The following is a 21,449-nucleotide window of genomic DNA, read 5'->3' as shown; positions in this document are numbered from 1 at the left end:
AATACAGTACTGTGAAATCAAGCTACTTTCTTTCACATGAAGTCCTGTAGACTGTTCCAGGATCCAATGTCCTGCAGATCAAGATGGGCATTGCATGAACAAGATGGGCATCACCATGCTGAAAGCCAGGAGTCTCACTGGACCACCACCTCCCGGGTACAAGACATTGATGGCCTTGAGCCCTGCTTTTAAGTTTCGCTGGCAATACTTAAGCTCATTGTGTGCGAGCAAGGCGCCTATGTTAGGATTCGATTCAGTTGAAATGAAGAATAGAGAAAACAGGAAAGAAAACAACATTCAGTCTAACTAGCCGTTTTTTTTTCTGACCGTCCTTAATCGTCAACTGAGTTGTCCATTGAATGAGTCTGTCCTTGCTTCCAAAATATTCCAGCAGTTGATTTTTTACAAAGTTGGAACGCATTTTGTCAGATGCAATTTCGCACACATACCGCACATCCGCTTGACTATATATTGGTGCCCCTAACCTGTGGTTTCAGTTTTGATTCCATGTGGTACATTCTGATTTTTAATTGCGTATGAGAAATATTGCGATTCAGAAAAAAAAAACCTGAAAAGATAGCTTTTAATAAAAGGTTTGGACTTTTCTGTATTGGATCAAAGAGTTTTTGGGGGGCGGTTGGTTGTTTTTATGTTTCTGTCACGTTTCTAAGAAGAAAGAGTTTCTATACAATTTCTTAAACTTAAGCATCACCACTGTTCCTCGTCAGTCCTCATTGTTGCTTCCTGTGTTGCTGAAACCATCCAGGGTAAGTGAAGTCATCAGCAATTGGATACGGAAGCCTAATGAGTTTGGGAAGTTGGTTTGGTTTACAGGCTGCAGGCTTTGGAGAAAGTCCAATAAGGTGAGGGAGTGGGAGAAATGTCATGAGTCCTTCAAAACAACCAGACATCCCCCCAAAACCAAGTCCGGGAGAACACCCTGGCACAGCAGCTCCGTGTTGGAAATGGGTCTTGGTGAATGAAAGGATCCTGATGCAACCATTCGTGGCGGTCCTGGGCAGGCCTGGGTGTATTTCTATGGTGACACACATAGAGGAGGAAAGCAGAGGGTTAACATATCCTCATCAACTCGCAAAGGGGCCGAGCGCTAACGCTTTATATCCCAATAATGTAGGTCGGCGTCGTGATTTTCGAGGGCCCTTAAGCCGTCTTGTAGTAGCCGCGTTGTGTAAGCATGTGTGTACTTGTGTGTGTACGTGTGTTTGTGTGCCCTTAAGTCATTTGCCCGTAGCGACTCAGTCCAGTGCTCTGCACACTGTAAGTGCTCAAGAAATACGATGAAATGAATGCTTGCCAAAGTCTTTTCACCTCCCAGGATCTGCAGCGCTCTCCAGTTACTGTACTTGGGGAGAAATATGGAGTTGCCCACCGCGTTGTCTTAATTCCGTGTAATAAAGAACCGTCATTAGGGTGGCGCCTGGCATGTGCCGTTACCCCACCGTCAAAAACTAAAATTAGCAAAATGTCAGGACTGGCAAGATTGATTCACCCAAGATGCAATTATCATTTAAAAGTGCTTGATTGAGGTGCTGATGTTCAGTGATTTATTCTGCATCCCATATACATAATTAAAGGAGCGGAGTGGAGTAATTTATCAATCTAGTTGAGACTGGAGGGGTGAGGAAGGAGCCGCTGTATGTTTGTTTTATTAAAATGCTTCAAGGGCTGGCCCCGCCCCCTGGAGCAAGAGTGAAACTGATGATTTCTCCAGCTCGGGAGGACAGAGTCATTCGTTTGGGATTGTGGGAGAGGGAGACAGAGGGAGAGACAGAGAGAGAGAGAGAGAGAGGAAGGAGGAGAAGGAGAGGGTGGCTGGAGGGAGGGTGGGAGACACCAAACAACAATATCAACAAAAAAAGACACCCCATCAGGAGTGCAGCTTTGACTCCCAACCCTTGGTTGGCTCCTTCTCTGTTTTTCCGCGATGATGCTCCCCAGGCAGTGAGCTGCTCTCCATCCGTCTTCTTGCCACTTCCTTCCCGGACGCCTTTTTCAGGACGAGTCCGGTGACTGCGAATCCGGCCAGCGGCGAACTCCTTTCACCTTTTTTTTTTTTCCTCCTCCTCTTCCTCTCCTCCCTCCCCTCCTCTTTCCCTCTCCTTCCTCCTCCTCCTCCCCGCCGCACTCACGCGTGCGCACACCCAGACACACACGGAGACACACACACACACCCAGAGACACACACATCCACGCACCCCAGACATCGCCCGGCTGCTGCTATTGGATTGACTTTGAAGGCGGCGGGTGGTTCGTCCGCGGCGGCCGCACGGTGACTCAGGTGGAGACCCTTGGCAAGGCTGGAGGAAGGACTCCCAAATTACCGCGCCTTTTTTGTTGCATCTCCCGAGGAAGGAAAATAAACCCCGGGACTAGTCCGATCGGGGTCTCTCTCCTGTAAGTACAGCTGACGGTTCGGGCCGATAAGGGGACCGCAGCCTTGGCTTTGCACTCTCAGAGGGGGGGAGTTTGGGGAAGGTTGCAGTGGGCCCCCCCTTTAAAAAAGAGGTATTTCCCCATCCTTCCCCAAAAGTAACTTTGCAGGCAATCTGGGGTGAAATCTCTGCAGGTCACCCCTGGGCCTGCTGCCTTCTCGCTGGCTTTGAAAGTTCCCCAAAGTTAGCTGGTGTCCTTAGCCTTTTGGAGATGAGGGATAATGTTGGACTTGCCCTGGCGTAATCTTTCTCCCCCATTGCCATGGACCCTCTAGCCAAATGGAGCCGAGGAAAGATGCCACCACCATCCTCCTCCCAACCTCACCTTGTCTGCATGGAGCCAGGGTTTTTATTTCTTGAGATCAGTTGGGGGGAAGAGCCGGCCCTGTCTGTCTTGTCTGCCTGATGACCTGCCAGGGCATCCCATCTATTCCCCCAAGAACTAGGATGGGAAAGGACTTCTCAAATTGTCGGTTTAAAAAGAAGTCCTACCCCAGGACTGCACGTTTCAGAAGGCAAGTTGTGGGTTTAAGCATTCACATTGGTGTTAAAGGTCAGGGCCAATATGTACCTGGGAGAGGGGGGCAGGAGGAGGAACCCAAAACAAGCAAGGTTAAATCCTCTTCCATACGGCCTTTGGATGAAAGTTACCAAAAGTCTGTGATAAAGTTGGACACAGATGCGGCCATCCAGAGACCAGAGTCCATTTCTCTGTGTCTTCACTGAGGACTTGGGGGTTTTTCGAATCATTCAATGCAGAATTTGCCTGCAGAGCCGTGGAAGGAGTACCAGTTCAGTTTTAATACCCGTGTCATCTGCCAAAGGAAAATGTGGCAATTAGGGGAGAGAGCTAAATGAAACTTTTACTGGAGTTATCTCGGGCTGTGGGGCTCAGCAGTTCCTTTTCTTTAGGAGAAACCTTTTCCCGTTAGGCCCTGGGGAGGATAAGCTCATTAAAGATGTTCCTTTTATATAAAGTACCTTTAAACACAAATCCGAAGACAGTATAATTAAGCAAGGTCGGGCTGTATGCCAGTATTTTCCTGGTTCTCGAAGAGAAGAGCTTGACACAGTATGCAGTTTGCTATCGTGAATTTGATTTTAAGTTTAATAGGAACTAACTTACAAAATGCACTCTGCTCGAATAGGTATATGAAAGCATTTAAAAAAGAGGCAGCTGTCTTTCCTAGACTCGTCTAAAAAGTGACTTGCCTTCTCCTTTCACCGGCACCTTGCATAGCACTGTGGTTGCAAGGTAAAGATGTTTATGTGGAGTATAATAACTCTAATCCCTGGAGGCTTGGCTGGACATGGGAATATAACCACCTGTGAACCCATTTTAACCTCTGTATTCCGTACTGATTTTAGTTTAAAATACACAGTTAGTGACTTTCAAAATCTTGGCTTTCATGTGTAGTCAGTATTAATTATGTCATCATTTATGGATGCTCAAGACATATGCCTGGCTCATAAACTGCATTTTTTATTGCTTTGGCACTTTCTAAATAAAGTAATTAATGTGCCATATCATTTCCCCCGTATTCACGCGTGAAATTCTTAAATAAGTACAAAAGTACTCCTGAAGCTGTCATCATGTCACCTTCCTTTAAAAATTCGAGACAAAATTAGATATGATAGCCAAAATGGATAGTGGAAAAAGAGGAAACCAACATTTTTAGGATATTCAGTTATGTGTTCCTTGAAATGATTTTTAATGGTATTATCAAGTAGTTATCAAGACTAAATAACTCAGAGGTTTACCAAAATATGTTTGGACTAAACATTTTAGATCAACATGTTTCGTAAACTATGTAAAGTAATATATTTTAGTCATATACGTTTCTAGTCTTGCCAAACCTGACAAAATTCTACCATATTTTGCTATTGCGTTTTCCCGCATTATTGCCATAATGTGTAAGTTTTTAAAAGACAACATTTTACATGTAAAGTACTTAACATTGTTAGCTTATGTAAATACGCAGTGTGTTGTCAGATAGATAGGTTTGACAGATCATAATCCTTAACTTCGTCCACAAGCACTGGACAATCTTTCTTAAACAGTTCATTTTACCCCTTGAGGTATTCAGACATGCTGTTAGGGATGTTTTCAACATCTTAAAACAAAAATATGAGTGTTTATGTAACTCCATTCATTGTTGATGCTGAGTAGAAGTTGCAAAATTATTTTACTAGTTGTGGGTTTTTTTGTTTTTATTTGTAACAGGTTAATTTTCCAAATGCTTTATAAATGTATCAATAAAACAATTCTAGTTGGAGGAAAAATATCAATTTTAATCATAGTAAACAAAAAATATTTGTGTTAAGACTAAAAGGACTGTCACATATCTGTCTTCAAATTTATACGCACGCACATACACACACATGCAGACATACATATTATTTATATATATTTCCATTTGCCAACAGTTTACCAAATTGCATATCTGCATGCGTAAAGTAGTACTATTGTAATTTAATGCCTTTTTTAAAAATTGCACAAATAGAATCCTACAAAATTTTGTTATCTTTAGGAACTTTCTTTTTTTAGTATTTCAGCATAATTTGTGGTTAAACTTCCCCAATTACCTCTATATTGAGCCTGTAAAAATCTCAGAGTATAACAAAATAGGAAAATGAATCTATAGTAATATTTAGAATACATGACAGTTTGTACAAGTCTTTGAAATCGGGACTAATATTGGTGACGTATAAATCAAGGATCGTAGAAAAGTTGAACGTCAAATTTAAGGGTCATAAAAAGGACTCTTAAGGCATGGGGACAAAAGTTTTGCCCCATATTTCAGAAGTGATGTCCGCACAGCGGACATTAATGGTAGAAGGGAAAAATCAAAGCATTCAAAATAACGTGTACACACCCACCCTAATTTTACAAGTACTGTAATTGCCTGGATACTCTAAAAGGATTTCAGATAATCTTCTGAGAGCTGGTGGTCAAATATGGTGCTTGTGGACAGGTGATTAAAAACTGATGTCTTCAGTACTGTACCTTAATCTCACTGTCACATTGACTACAGGGCTGTTGAGTCAGAAAAGCTTGGCTGTTCTGAGATCTGTCATCTTTGGGAAATCAGATCAGCTTATGGAGGCGATTCACAAAACCAACAGTGACAATAAAGTCTTATGTACCTTATAAAAGGAGGATTAGGCAGTTCACATGTCATTTTGATAGGTCAGAGATAAAAGCTGATTACTGCTGAAAGAGGAGGCGCGGTCCCATTTCAATTGATTTAACTAAGAATACTCTAACCCTGTGTAAGATAGTTCAGAAAATGGAAAACGCAGTTTTTAAATGATGATTTCCAGTAAAAGAGTAAGGACCCCAAGATGTGTGGTGTAATGGGCTTAAGTAAAATAATAGGCTGTAGTATAGCCTAATGAACAGTTATGCCTTCTTGTCATGCAATATTTTAATTTTTTTTTAAACTGCCAATGCTCTAAATTTGTCCTAATGGAAATGTTCACGCAGCACCTTCATGGCGTAATATGCTTTAGTTCTGTAACTGAACAGAAAAAAGAGTAGTAGTGAACGTTCATTATGGTCTCTTACTACTGAAAATATTCGCCTTAAAAATTATTTAGCTGTATTCAGGCCGCATATTGCACTTAAGTTATATGACAAATGCATATACATTTGACAAGTGTTAAAATATAATCACACTTTGCAGTAGACTATAAAGTTTTGACAGTTGGAGTGGTGAATAAAATTATGGTTTAGATTATAACATTTTCAAATGCCCAAGCCCTTTCACGTCCAATTCTGCAGTAAATTTCTTCTTTCTAAATTGAACTCCTTTTTTACCCAACTGATGCCTCCTAGTGTTTCACACAATAAAACACTAATGAGTCACCCATAAATGTAAACATTGCACTTTCATTGCCTGTATCTTATGTGATACATAAAATTAATATTTATGCATTTAATTTTCTGGGCATTGTTACAATCAGATAGGAAGTTTCAATAAATGAGATGTTTCACCTACCTGGATTATTGGTGTACACATTTACAGATTTTCTGTGTTCATATCATTACTCTCACTAAGGTTTAGTGACTTTTATTACCCTCATGCTCTAAATTGCATTTTTTAACCCTTTTTATCACAAATTTTTGAAATGGGTGGAAAAATAGAGCTTCCATTTTGTAGGCCAGGAAAATGAAGTAGCGTTCAAAGTATCCAGACTTGTCTCATAGCTAAATTACAAATGGACATTCTGTAATGCCAACACAAACCATATCATTTTTAACACTAACATATGAAACGGATATTAAATCCTGACAGGTATCCTGTGTCTTTGAAATCTGTGCAACTGGAAGACTTCATTTCTCTGTAAAGGTAGAAAAAGATGAGTTTGGAGGTGAGAGCAAAGATAGAAATACCCCTTTTTTATTCCCACAAATAGGGATTATCTGATTTTATTAATGGGCAGCAAGAGACAGCCTACAAGACTTTGTCACTTGTAATTCAGAGTGTGGATTGTAGGATTTGATTTATGACTCAAGAAAGCTGCCCTGCTAATTTATTGGACTCTATCTTTTTCTGAAAGATTTTAGTGATAATCTGTAAAATGATAAAAGAATAGAATTGTCATAATTAAGTGGTATGTAGAAATCAAAAGCTGTATACATACGTTTGCAGATTCATTCATTCATGTTGAAGGTGGTTTCCAAGTGTAACCTAGAGGAGTTCCACTTGCACATATATTAAATTCATATAATCAGGTAAAGAACCTTAACACTTTTAATGGCTTCTTCATGATAAATGATCCATGTGTCTTTAGATATAACTATCTTGGATTGTGTACAGTCTTACTGAGATTAATGGGAGTTTTAAACCTAAATGCAGGTTATAGGAGGTCCCTATTTTCTCATACCTATGAGCATATCATATTTTTGCCCTATTTAATTCAGAACGCAGTACAGGTAGGCCTGTATTATAGGTACTGTACTGTAAATTGGTCAGTATTTGGGGCCAGTTAAGTATGTGTGCATGTTAGACATATTTTGAAGACTGCAAGGGAGCCCAAATAAAGGCTGTTCCTTTTGTCCAAAGGAACAAACATATAGGAAGGAGCTGATCTTTGCCAACCCGCCCGCCCCCCGCCTCATTTTGAAAAAAATAAGAGACATTTTTAGGATTAGGGTCATAATAATAAGATAATAATAATAAGATAATAATCAGATCGCTGTTGTGGGTGGTCTTATGTAAAAAAATGAATGGAAGAAATACAGAAAAATGAACACTAAAGATGAAAATATCAGTAACTACAATTTTGGAAAATACCCTGAATAGTCTATCTATAAGTTATACCATCTGATTTTATTAAAATATATGTGACACTGAGTAATTACAATATGGTTTGGGGATACATTTTTTTGTACCTCCTGTACTCATCTGAGGAGCCTGGAAGAATTGTTCCATTTTGCAGTTCATAAAATCGAGGCCAAAACTGGGTACAAATCAGTGGGCAAAGAAAGTAGGAACTTCTCCATCCTGCGTTTAGTACAATGTAACCTGCTTCCACCCACCATTAGTTGCTGTACATTGATTTGAACAAAACTCAAACAATCAAAAGATGAATTCCACAGTGGAAGGAGAGTGGGTATGATGATATAACAGATCTTTGCAATCTTTAATATCTTTGACTCTCATAAGGCAATGTAAATTTAAATTTGGAAATTCCTTATATTTCTGGAACACCTCCAACTCCAATTTGCAATTTGTATTATAACTTCATAGTTCAGTCACGTTTTTATTTATCTTTAAAACGACTTTTTGTATCTTGCCATGCCATTACGCAGGATGAGTTCTTATATTTTCCCTTTCAGTATGAACCTGTTTCAAAGTTCACACAAAAGGGTCTTTACGGCATCTTAAAAGAATTTTGTGATAGTAAAAAGAACAAAAACAAAGTAAACCTGTTACAGGCAGATTTCCACACGAATCATTACTCTTTAATAATGCAGAAAGGCAAACATTATAGAGACTTTATTAATTCTTAATGCTAGACATTCGGAAAGAATGTAATAATGTTTAGCTTTTCATACAGTAATCAGTTAAGATTCATGCAGAATGGCGATACAACTCTTCTAGCAGTGATTTACATTAAAAAAAAACACACCTAAGCTTGTTTTTGTAGTCATGAGGAACTGATCTTTGAAGCAATCCCTGGTGAGATCCTTCTTTTCCCAAACAGCGTCCAGAGAGACAGTGGCCTGGTTTTCCTCTTCTTGTCTCATTTTTGTATATCAGATGCAGATGAAGAATTCATTTCAGTTTTATGAAGAGGAAATGTGTCTCCAGCATATTAGACAAAAAGTGTAGGTGTTGTTCCCTGACAGTGGTGAATACTCAATGCGCAATTAGTCCAGAATGGTAGAAACTCTGTCCTTTCAGCAACAAAAAATTGTGCAACCTAATCAAAGATGTATATACATGCATATTATAAGGGTGATAAAACGTCTAATATTAATGAGTCCCTCAGACAAGGAGTTATCTAAATGGAAGCAGAACAAACTGATTTTGTTCATTTCTGTAAATGTAAATATTCTAGAAAGTGCTACAATACTGACCTAGTGGAGTAGCTGCTACTTTGGCTTAACATAACACTGGGCCTGGAATTTAGTTAAATGTAATGTTTATTAATTAAAAGTGATTAACTGGAACATTTCATTTTATAAATTATGTCAAACAAGTAAACCCTTGTGTTATTTTACAGCATTTTGCAGTCAGAGATGCATTTTTATGAATACATTTTGTGAATATGCATATGACTATATCATGTTTCTGTATTTTGAGATAATTTTTGTATTTTTAAAAATTTGAACAGAACACATGTAAATGAGCAGATGCTTTAGGTTATACCCTTCATGTAGGTGGCACTGTAAGTGTACCATTTAACTTATACAGCTTTATTGAAAAGTAGTTTGGGGATAGTTTTCTATTTAAAAGGCAGTTACTCTAGTTTCATCTTTTTTATAAAAATAGAAATGCATAATATTAAGAAAGAAAAATTAATTTCAGTCACGGTACGCTGGTTTCTGAGATTGTGTGTGTGTGTTCTCTGTATGTGAAGGGTGGGTCAGTGGTAGTAGTGTGCAAAAAGAAGTCTTCCTGGCTTCAGACCAGATACAAGTACATGTTGTGCCACATCATAAACTTCACTCTCGGGGGATAGAGTGATTTCAGCCTCGGTTCTGGCCTTTTTCTACTGCCTGGTTGCACAGTCTAGACGCACAGTTTCTAACTGACTATATGAGTCTTGAGTTTTTGGACAGGAAGAGGAGCAGTTTTCCTTGATCATGGTTCTTAGTTTGATATTTCAGCCAATTCCAAGAGCTTTAAGCAGGGCGTATGGCGAGGAGTGGATTCTTCGAGCTGTATTCTCATTCCTGTATAGCTTACATATTTTTATGTAATAGGTGTGATAGAGAACAGACCATTCCCATATGTCTAAAATATATGAAGGGTCATATCTTTTTATGAACTTCGCTTGATTAAGGGTGTTCACTCTACCACAAAAACAGGTCACACTTTGGGTAGAAAATTGCCGTTACTGTGCATCCCAAATAGACTTCACCACACTGATCTGTGAAAATAACTAGCCCACAGGACATTTTGCAATGCTTTACAGATAGAAATCTTTTCCATAGTAAGTTTTGAAAATCATTTGGGGTAAAACACATAAAGCAAACTAGTGGAAAATGTGGACTTTTTCAATAGTCTATGCTAAGTGCTTACTGTATGCCGGGCACTGTGCTAAGTGCTGCAATAGATACTAGCTAATGAGGTTGGACACGATCCCTGTTTCACATGGGGTTCACAACCTTAATCCCTATTTTTACAGTTGAGGGAACCGAGGCACAGAGAATTTTAGTGACTTATACGAGTTCACAGAGCAGACAAGTGGCAGAGCCAGGATTAAAGCCCATGTCCTCCTTACTCCCAGACCCGTGCTCTATCCACTGGACCACACTGCTTCTCAACTTTGGTTGATCAGTTTTGCTTCCACCCCAAGTATAGTAGATACTGTAATCCACATGAATTCACCAATTTGTGCGTGCAAAGTAGCAGATTTTTTTGAGAGTGAATCTCTGAGAATTTGGTGTCCTAAAACTGTAGAAAAAATTTGATAAATCTGATCTTTAACCATCTGCTACATTTGATTGTGTTGACAAGAATAAAAAATATCGTGTTCCAAAATTGATGTTCCCAAGGACCCTGTTTGCCCCTAAAGTCTGTAGTAGATTGATATGAGGGTGTCTCCAAATTGCAGATTTTACAGATTTCTAAAATTAACATTTAGCAAAATCATTAGAAATATTAGGGGATAGTGCTGTTATATAGCAAGTCTTGTCCTAAATTAAGTTATTGCCTAAACATAATGCATATATAGCTTACTTTAACCATTAACAAATAGAAGTGATTAGCAACTAAACCATCTACGAGGTCATAACAGATTTAAAATTATGCTGTGTTTTCCTATATGATTTTCTCATAAAGCATAATTAAAATTTCATTTACCTGCAAAATTATGAACATGAGAGGGAGCGTTTTCATCACATTCGTTTGTCAGTCTTCTATCTTGCCGGGAATGCACACTTTTTTTGGAATGGTTGCAAGTTGAAGTTTCTGTTTAATCTTTTCTGAAAAAAAATATCGAGGTCAGAGGAATATAGACAAAATCCCAAATCTACTGAACGTTTCTAAAATATTTTTTGCACGCTAGAAAAAATGGTGAATTCATTTTGCTTAGATGTTGACTAATGAGGCATAGTTGGAACCAAAAGTCTTTCAAAAACATTTATATAGGATAGTTATTTGTAATTTTTTTCCTCAAAGAATGGGATTATTGTATGGGAAACATCCAAAAGATATACTGTCACTGTAAAATGGGGATTCAGTATCTTTTTTCCCTTCTGTTTGTACTGTGAGCCCCATGTGGGACGGACTGTGTCCGACCAGATTATCCTGCATCTAATCCAGGGCTTAGTATAGTGCTCAGCATACAGTAAGCACTTAACAGATACCACTGTTCTTCTTCTTATTATCATTATCATTATTCATTTTCATAAATAATATTTCATTCACTGATCAGAAGTGTACTTGGAGTTTAAAATTTAATAAGTTTCAAAACTCACTCAGTTCTATAATGTAGTGGTTATGTTCCTGATGAAGTCCATGTTAAAGAAAGCTCAATCAATCAGTAGTATTTATTGAATGATTACTATGTGAAGAGCACTGTATTAAGCGCTTGGGAGAGAACAGAATACAACAGAATTAGCAGATACGTACCCTGCCCATAATGAGCTTACAGTCTCACAATACAGACGGCCAGTCTTGACTGACACCAAATGTGTGCATGACTGTTTCTTCTGACATCAAAGTGCGGTCTAGCCAGATAAATGAACACCCATATAATGGATGAACTGAGAGTTCAGCAAGAATATTTAACTATTCACAGTCTACCATATACCTGTATAAACCTAATTTCCAGTACCTATGCCAAAAGTGCCTTTTGGTAAATTCTTTAAAGAAATCTTCCCTGAGCAATAGTGTTTTTAAAACAAATGAAAAAGAAGGTGGTGACCAGGAATTCATGAATAACCTTTAAAAGCCTAATTTCCATCTTTTTTGGAGGCAGCTTTTGAATTGCTGGGTGGTCCAAAGGAAACGTCTTGTGGCCTAGCAAGGCTGCCTTCTCAGCCAGTTTTCGAGAACCGTTAATATTAATGTGCTGAATATATAGGTATAAATCCAAACCCAACTTCCTGTCTGGATTATTATGCTTAACTAAATGAAGAAGAATAACAAATCTGGTTTTTAAAATTGTGCAGTGATTTGTTCGTAACCATTATTTATCTAAGAGCTACTTTAAAGCCATTGAACGTTGAAGAGAAATAGTTTAACTCTGGATCTAGTCCTTTTTAAGTGAAATTTTTAACCACTACAAAGGCAACGATGAAATTCAGGCAGAGACGGTCAGGATGTGCTTGGCTGAGATTTGCTTGCCCTTGAGGTTGAAGTTCTTTATCATCCACCGTATGCTTCGGGAGGTGCTTATCAAACATTTTCAAACTCTTATGCTTCCCTTCTTCTGAGATCTCCATGATAATTCTTGAAACAAATCTTCATAGAACAAGAATGAGGTAAAAACAAAATTATTGATAATAATGGTTTTTATTAAGTGTATACTCTTTTCTTTGCTCTAGGGTAGATGTGGATAGTCACAATCCCATACAAGGCTCACAGTCTTAGAGAGAGCGAGATCATATATCTTATCCCCATCTTTACTATTATTATCCACAGGTAAGGGATCTCCACTTGTTCACTGTGTGACCTTGGGTAAGCCACTTTACTTCTCTGTGCCTCAGTTACCTCATCTGTAAAATGGGGATTAAGACTGTGAGCCTCACGTGGGACAACCTGATTACTGTATATCTACCCCAGTGCTTAGAACAGTGCTTGGCACATAGTAAGCACCAAACAAATGTTGTTATTATCTGAGGCCCAGAGAGGTTATGTGAAATACCCAAGGTCACACAGCAGGACAGAGGCAGAACTGGAACTAGAACCTCTCTTTCCTGATTCTTGGTTCTATGCCCTAGACTCCTTCCCCCCACCCCCCAGACTGTAAGCCCGATGTGAGCAGGGATTGTCTCTATTGGTGAATTGTACTTTCCAAGCACCTAATACAGTGTTCTGCACACAGTAAGGGCTCAATAAGTACAACTGAATGAATGCTCTTTCAAGTAGGCCAAGTTGCTTCTCTCAAGTGTTTTAATACCTTTAGGTAGCTGGTTCCCATCTATTTTGAAGTCAGCTGATTGAATTGTTGGGTGGTCCAGCGGAAATGTCCTTTGGCACCATATTCACATCCCCACAAAAATAAAACCCCAAAAAACCACATTGTGGTGTTTCAGAAGATCTTAAAACCTGAGTCAGTTTTAAGATCTGATCGGCCCCAAAATGTTGAAGTATGTTCCAGTTATAAAGCCATTTGTTTAATCAGTCAATGGATCTGTTGAGCACTTACTGTGTGCAGACCACTATACTAAGAACTTGGGAGAGTTGTCCATCAGCAGCATGCAGGAGTTCATACAACTCTGGTTTTTGTAAACCTTTTGGGAATATATTCCACAATTCAAAGCCACAAAACAAGTGTTTTCCAGCCACCTCTGCTATAGAGCCCAGGTTAGGAATTCCAACCAACTGTACTGTGCAGACTGTTGGTACAAAAACTTCATTTAAAACTATCACCCCTCTTTTCTTCTGTTTTTTGTATTTCTGTTAACCCTTGCCTTTTCCCTCCTCCGAGAGTACACCATAACATAGAATTATAGGAGTTCTCAATTCTACTTGGACTGCTAAATTATGATGTGACATTACAAAAAGTGTAATGTGTCACCAAGTCTTCATTTTCCTGATCTTAATAGATGTGCGCAATTCACAAGACAATGCAGTTGTCTAAATCTTTCCTCAGGAGCTTCAATTATGAATAGCCAAAGGAAAGCCTCTTTGTAGGTGAAACCAGTCAGTCCTGCGATATCTCCTTCTTAGCTGAAAGTCAGTGAATGGTTTACTCCAATGGCATATAATAATTTTTTAGCTGAGGAATCTGATAAAGTAACTCTAGCATTTGTCAAGTCAAGTACTGAACCAAACATTGGGGTAGATACTAGATAATCAGGTTAGACACAGTCCCTGTCCCACGTGGGAATGTCTTTTCACCACGTGAAGAATAGGTGTGCATATAGCTTTAATTCTATTTGTTGTGACGATTTTGTCACCTGTCTACATGTTTTGTTTTGTTGTCTGTCTCCCCCTTCTAGACTGTGAGCGCGTTGTTGGGTAGGGACCGTCTCTATATGTTGCCGACTTGTACTTCCCAAGCGCTTAGTACAGTGCTCTCACACAGTAAGCGCTCAATAAATACGATTGAATGAATAAATGATGCTATTGGCTTTTCTATTCAGTACTAGAGGAGGGGAAGGTCCGTGTGAAAGGAATAGCGAGACAGAACATAGTTACACATGTTGGAAGTCCAGCAGAAATTAAGCAGGAAAACTTGGAGAGCCCTGTGATGTTTATGTTTCCCATAAATTTAATGTTTTCTAATTGAAATGAGACCCCTTGCTAGCTGAATCATTGAGCCACAGGCTGTTTATTGTTGGTGTTAATTGTAATCTCTCCATGATATCTTAGGTAAGGTATTAATATTATGTTCAAAAAAGTTCTCAAAATTTTTAGGTGATGTGGACTTTTCCCCGCCCTTATTTACTTCCAAAGTAAATCTGACGTTTTAATGCCGTACCTTTCTGTCCAAGATGAAACATTAGGAAAGGAAGTTATTTTCACTCTTACCCCTAAGAAAGGCTCAGGGATACCCTAAAGCCAGAGAAGGAGAATTCTGAATGTGCTTCCAAAATGAACTTCTTTTAGGTCAGCGTCTATTCTGGAGGCGATTCTGCATCAGTGACTTAATATCACCTAGTCCTGTGTATTTCTTTCCCTAAGTAACTACTAGGTCCTTGTGTCATCCTTGAGAGATGAAGCAAATGCCCTCATTTTTTGTGGTTGGAAAATTCCAGTGGTGTAGCATTCAATAAAGTCTTCTTCTGAGCACTATAGAGTCCACACAGATTTTAGTTACCTTTTTTAAGATTGTGTTGTATTAATATTGGAAAGAAAAATCTGTCTTTTGACCAAAAGATATCTGAGAACCCTCAAATCTGATCATCTGGATTCTAGTTAAATTGTTTAGTTAAATATTTCCTCACGGCATTAGTTGGTTCAGAAAAATTTTAAGACTTCCAGCAGTTTCGAAAACACTCTTCTCTAGAACTCTGGTGTCTTTTAAGCTTTAATATAGTTTATTGTATGCTTTTTAAATTGCGTATCCCTTTATGGTAATGTGTGTCTCATGAGTTTCATTAACTTTTTGATTGGATATAATTTATAAGCATACATATTAACGTACTAGTTACAAGATAGGCCATGTATTAGCACTTTTCAGTGTAGGAACTGTAAATTAATCCCAGCCCTCCAGTTCTTTTGCATTTGGTTACAACTTGTTGTTTTATAGGATATTATAAAAAACATTTTGGATGGTAAGATTGAGATGGTATTGCACAAAATTCAGAATGATACCTGAGGTCTTACATGAGGTGATTTATAATAGAGAAAGATGGCACAACATTAAAAAGGACCAGAAAATAATACCATTTCTAGATTCAGGGAGTGTTTTGAAGCCCTGACATTTATCAGTTTCTGGAACAACATCTTTTCCCTGAAAACTGTCAGTCACTATTTACTTTTGCAGTGTCGCAGAAATAAATACAGTTTCAAGGTGGGTGTAGATAAGCCCGCCATTGTTTTTTTGAAGATCCTGAATGGTCCTTTAAAGTTTCTATATTCTTTGTATAGAATACAAATACAAATAATAGAAATACACTTTGTATTTAGCCTCGTTTTGGTCTGCCTGTTTATGGTTGGTTGAAGAGAACTGAGCAAAAGAACCCCTTAGAAAGTGGACCAACCTGTAGGTAAATAAGATGACTCTACCAGTTTTTAACATTAAAAAAATTCCAGAAAAAACTGAGCCCTCTATAGCACATGGCCTTTGAGAATTATTACCATCTGCACCCCATCCCCCTCTTAGTAGCCTTTTTCCAAGGTTATGATTAGTGGAAAATGGCTGTTAATCACCAGGATTTTTTTTGACTGCAGCTGCTTCAAGCAGACAACTAATGTATTAAACAACTTTGTCTTCAGTTTTACATTTGCATTGTATACTGTATAGAATAGATTTTCATTGTAATCATAGCATCCAAAAGAACTTCTAGCTGTAATTTATTCAAATGCATTTGTTTTATATTGAGTGCTCTCAGATATTATTTTGCCAACTGTTAAAACAATACTGTAGTTGATCAGCATATAATAAAATATTGTTGTGATTAGTCTTCCTAAGTGTCAGTTACACATAAGCAGAATATTTTATTTGCTGTGGCCCCCATTTTTTTTAAATACCACACACTGCACCTCCAACACTTGAGGGAAAGACTTGTGAAAAAGTTGACATAAACTTATGAATACTGATGGAATTTGCAAGTTCATCCATTCAGACTATTAGCCTAAAATATGACTGTGTTAGCTATTTAGAACTAGTTTGGTTATCGGGTGGTTGGCTTAGGTTTTTTACTTTGTTTTTACATCAGATCACAAAGTTTCCAACTGAGTGATTAAGAACAAAACCTTGCTATTTGCTACATGGACTAATTTGGAAAAACTTGTCCGAATCAAATTGGGCCATTTTTTTAAAATTTAAGGAGGATAAAATAATTCTAATTATAAGGGACTTTTAAAAACATACTTGTATATGTAAAACAGGCAGACTACAAGAGGTGCTTGGATGATTTTTATCTTGGAAAGAATGTTTCAATTAAAGTTGAGAACTTTCTTCTTTTTTTTCTACATTTTTTATTTGTTTGCCAAGGTATCCATGTGCGTTTTTTCCACTGTCATCTGGCTCATTCCCAGCAGATGCACACAATCTGTTCTGCTGTCACTAACAGGGTTCAGTTTATGAAAAGAATGTGTCAGAACATGCCACTGTAGTCACTTCTACAGGCTTTTTTTAAAAAAAGAGTAACTGAGAATATATGCATTGCCCTAGTTTTATTGTACTCAAATGCTCAGCCCTAAAAAGATTTCTCAGAAACTTTTGTAACAATCATAGACTAAAATATTTGTTCAAAGCCTGCTTCGGGACTTATATATTGATTTTCCTAAATTCAAATTAGGAATTGGGGAAGTTTTTTTAAAGGCTTAAATTGTGCATCATAAATTTAAAGGTTAGCTTATTCAGCGACATTAAATTTCCATTAGGCGCATATAATTTTGACTGTTTCGTTTTGAAAAAATTGTATGAATTGCATATCAGGAAGCAAAAAAAGATTCATTGGTTTACTAAATCTACGGCATTGTTTGAAAAAGTGATTTTTGGACCAGACAAACTAGCTAGTGTTAATATATATGTCTTTTTAACTTAATGACTATTGTCTGATGATAGGTAATTTGGATTTTTAAAATTTGTCACAATTAAATTTACCCACAAAGAAGTGAATCCAAAGAGTTTACATGTTATCTAAAAGTAGATAACCTGCATTCATCTTAAAGTAAGAAAACTCTTTTACACTACCTGATTGAGATTCTATTAAAGTAACTATATGTTTATTAAACACACCTATTTTACAAAGAAATGCTTCCTCAATTAGGTATTATTCATAAGTTATTGGACTCTCCCAAGAAATAATAGGATGAAGTGTAAGGACCTTGGACCTAGTCTTTACAAAACAAACATTCCAAAAACACTTCAAAATTTCAGTGCGTTCTTCACAGAAGGTAATTTCTCTGGGCATATTTGATAACTAAAACATTACTTCTATAATAATGAAATTCCTCCACTCTCCAAATCAGAGACTGTTTTAATGAGGTTAGTGTCTGAACAATTTGCATGTGACCGTTATATGTATTGAATAAATAAATATACATAAATGAATAACTGAATTGAGAATTTAGATATCTATTTTAGATATTTTACATAATTTCCTATTGGTGTATTGTTAAAAATCAAGCAATAGAAAATTGTCATGTGTTGCAAATATCAATTTCAAAAGCAAGCACTGATTTAAAAAAGTCTTAACCAGAGGTACCTCCCAAGAATAGTTATACTTATTCAGTGGGTTAATCCTGATTACATATCAAATAAAATCATTACATATTCCTGAGCAAAGTAAATGCATTAAGTATGTGAAGTTGTTCAAGGCCCTACATATGTGAGAGGAATGGTTACTGGTTATTTCACTGGCCAATTGAAAATAGTGTCTGTGGCCATTTTCACATTACGCTTTTAAAAATTGTGTCCTATCCCAAGTCTGTATTGATTTTTAATTCTCCTAATTCTTCCTGAAAGAAGAGATACCGTTATTTAGAAATGTAGCATATTTTCATTGTAGACATGCGTGTGATTCACTTTGTTTTCTTTGCAGTAGATGATATGGATATGCCGATTAAATTTAATATGACCAAGAAAACCAGTTCTAGTGTTCAACTTTTCCACCTTTTCTCTCAGCTTCTAGTTTCATGCTTCTGGCAATAGACTTTTAAACTTCTTATTGTTGAAAGAATATTTCTATCAATAGCAAAAGAGGCAATTGCCCAAGAAAGTACATGTACAACCAAAATTATTACAAAACACTGAACACAAATTCTTTCACCACTAGATAACTAATCTGAAGGCATTCTACATCTTTAGAGGGAAAGGTGTGCAATAGAAGATAGGCTAGTAGGCTAGCAGTCCACATCAGCATAAATCAGGATATGCTGGAAATTCACCAGATTCTGACAAATTACCCTGCCAGAGTTATTTAAAGCCAGTATGAGGCAGATTTGTAATTAATCAGTCAACAGTATTTATTGAACACTTACTGTGTGCAGAATACTGTACTAAATGCTTGGGAAACTATGATATAATTAATGGCCGTGATCCTGGTGGTCTAATGGGTGTTCACTATAGGGAAAAACAGTACTGTTCTTAATTATTCAACACTGCCAGGCCACACTGAATTAAAAAACACAATTTTAACTCCCCCTTAACAAATAAACAGCCCCTATAAATTATTTTTAAAATAAGAAGTTTGCCTTGAAAGCCTCTTGATAAACCAGCATCAAAATATATTTGTTCAAAGATGATTCGATGGTGATTATGCCTCTGAAAATTAAAGGAAAAGCAGCTCTGAAAACTGCAATACTCTGGCGTCCAAATGGCTTGAACAGTGTGGGCATTTTCTCTTAAAAATACTTTCCAGTACCTTGCCAGTAGCCTCAATTTCCGATGTGGAGAGACCACCCTCCTTAGTGGCTAGAAGGTAATTCTTTCTCTGGGTTAGCTTAGTCATGGATCTTTCTTGAGCAGAGACAGTTTATTTTTGTGAAGCTGTCCCAAATTATGTATTATTCATAGACTATGGGACCCATCAAAGAAACTTATTGCACATGTAATGATAGGTTGAAGTGTAAGGACTAGTACACTTCTCCACTAGGCTGCTTTTGGAATTTTAAAGAAACTTGCAGGGTTTTTTTTTTTCCTTAAAAACACCAACATATGTTAGTTGCCTCATTTTGATCAAAGACCTTTGAAGAACAGAGCTACATGCTTGGTTGGTGGTTTAGAGGTAGGGTTGTTTGTGAATTTAACTCTAGGTTTTAGATATGAGTGTAAGCTTTGTGCCTTTTCTTTCACCCAGAATCACCCAGATCATTTAATATTCTGAGTATTTTTATTAATACCAGTATAAGAAGGTGAAATATGTGCATCAGCAAATATATGCATATACATATTGATTAAATATATATCCATATCGGTATATGATAATGTTGATGAATGTCTTGCTATTAAGCAAATATCTCAAAAGTAGTTAGCAACCACAAGGCATTCTGCAAGATGTATTTGAGTCTTTTAAAACTTATTCTTAAAAGAAAACTCCTGTAAAAATGATTGATTGTGACATCTTTATCCACTGTTACCTTGAGAAAAAATGTATTCTCTTCTAAAGTATGACTTCTATTTGGAATATTTTTGTTCTGTACTGTGCTTATGAGCCCATCTTGAAGGTCAGGAATGACCAAACCTCTTGAACAGTTCAGTTTTGAGTTTTCAATTCTTATTACTTGGACTTTGAAAGTCACGATGCTCCTTTATCTGTCTTAATTCGTAGCTTCAGTAGCTAAGGAACGTAAGAGGGTTACACAAACAGGTCTTATACCTGTAATGCTATATCAGTCAAGACCAAAGTATAGTAGCTGTTGGGTCAGTGTAGATTGCCAATAAAATTCAGGAGGGTAAACTTGTTTTTATGTAAAATCTGGATTTTTTTTTCCACTTTCCTTTGAAGGCTCACTTAGAAAAGACATTTAGAAATTTGATTTGTGTGTGTAGTGTGTGCTACTCATAAGATTTTTGGGTGGTGATGCCTGCCACTTTCCACAGAAAAGTTGGCCATCTTACCTGTAATTTGCCAGGGGAAGAGCTAGAGAGGGCTGGCCAGGGGCGGGTTTGTAAATTTCCTTTCTCAGCGTGGCTCTGTGGAAAGAGCCCGGGTTTGGGAATCAGAGGCATCTAATCCCAGCTCCGCCACTTGTCGTCTGTGTGACTTTGGGCAAGTCACTTAACTTCTCTGGGCCTCAGTTACCTCATCTGTAAAATGGGGATGAAGACTGTGAGCCCCACATGGGACAACCTGATCACCTTGTATCCCCCCAGCATTTAGAACAGCGCTTTGCACATCGTAAGTGCTTAACAAATACCATTATTATTATTATTGTTATTATAAGAAACCCTTTTGGAGCACACCCTCACCAGAGGTGAGGTGATGGTCTAGTGCTTGGATATCTTCGGGAGACACAGTCCAGCTCCAATCCCTACCTATGCCGAACTCAGTTGCTGAGATACCAAATTTCACACTGAAGGTTTTATCAATTCCAATTAACTTTTTTTTTAAATCAAAAGTCACCAAATTGAATGTATTCTGAATCTCACCTCAATTAGGTCATTATCACCATGAAAAAATGAAGTGCCTATTATTGCATTCCATTCATGTGATAGTCTTCATTTCAGATTAGTGTGACCTAGTGGATAGAACTAATGACAGGGAAATTAGGAAAGTTAGATTCTCGGTCCAGCTCTGCAAGTCACATAACTTCTCTGTCCTGCAGTTTCTCATCAACGGGGAGAAAGCATTGTTCTCCCCTTCTCTTGACTCTGAGTGATAGGGATTGTCAAATCTCATTCTCTTGTTCGGACCGTAGCATTTAGCACAGTTTTGGGCTAGTAAATGCTCAATAAATGTCACCAACATTCTATTATTTTGATCATTACTATTATTATTATTATTACAATATCTTTTCAAAAGACCTTTTT

At 37.6% G+C, this 21,449-nt stretch overlaps 1 protein-coding gene across 5 annotated transcripts in view; it reads left to right on the top strand.

The window, feature by feature from the left end:
• Positions 1-2,001: 2,001 nt before the first annotated feature.
• The window catches only part of MEF2C (myocyte enhancer factor 2C), a 175,501-nt gene continuing 156,053 nt past the window's right edge, over positions 2,002-21,449 (top strand). For all 5 annotated transcript variants that reach the window (XM_038765868.1, XM_038765867.1, XM_038765865.1 and 2 more), the window contains exon 1: positions 2,002-2,415. The gene's annotated coding sequence lies outside the window, so the exon portion shown is untranslated. The remainder of the gene's footprint in view (positions 2,416-21,449) is intronic.

The sequence above is a fragment of the Tachyglossus aculeatus genome, chromosome 23, assembly GCF_015852505.1.
Source record: "Tachyglossus aculeatus isolate mTacAcu1 chromosome 23, mTacAcu1.pri, whole genome shotgun sequence".
NCBI lineage: Eukaryota > Metazoa > Chordata > Mammalia > Monotremata > Tachyglossidae > Tachyglossus > Tachyglossus aculeatus.
Note: the sequence above shows the minus strand (reverse complement) of the source record. Positions and strands in the feature narration are given on the sequence as shown.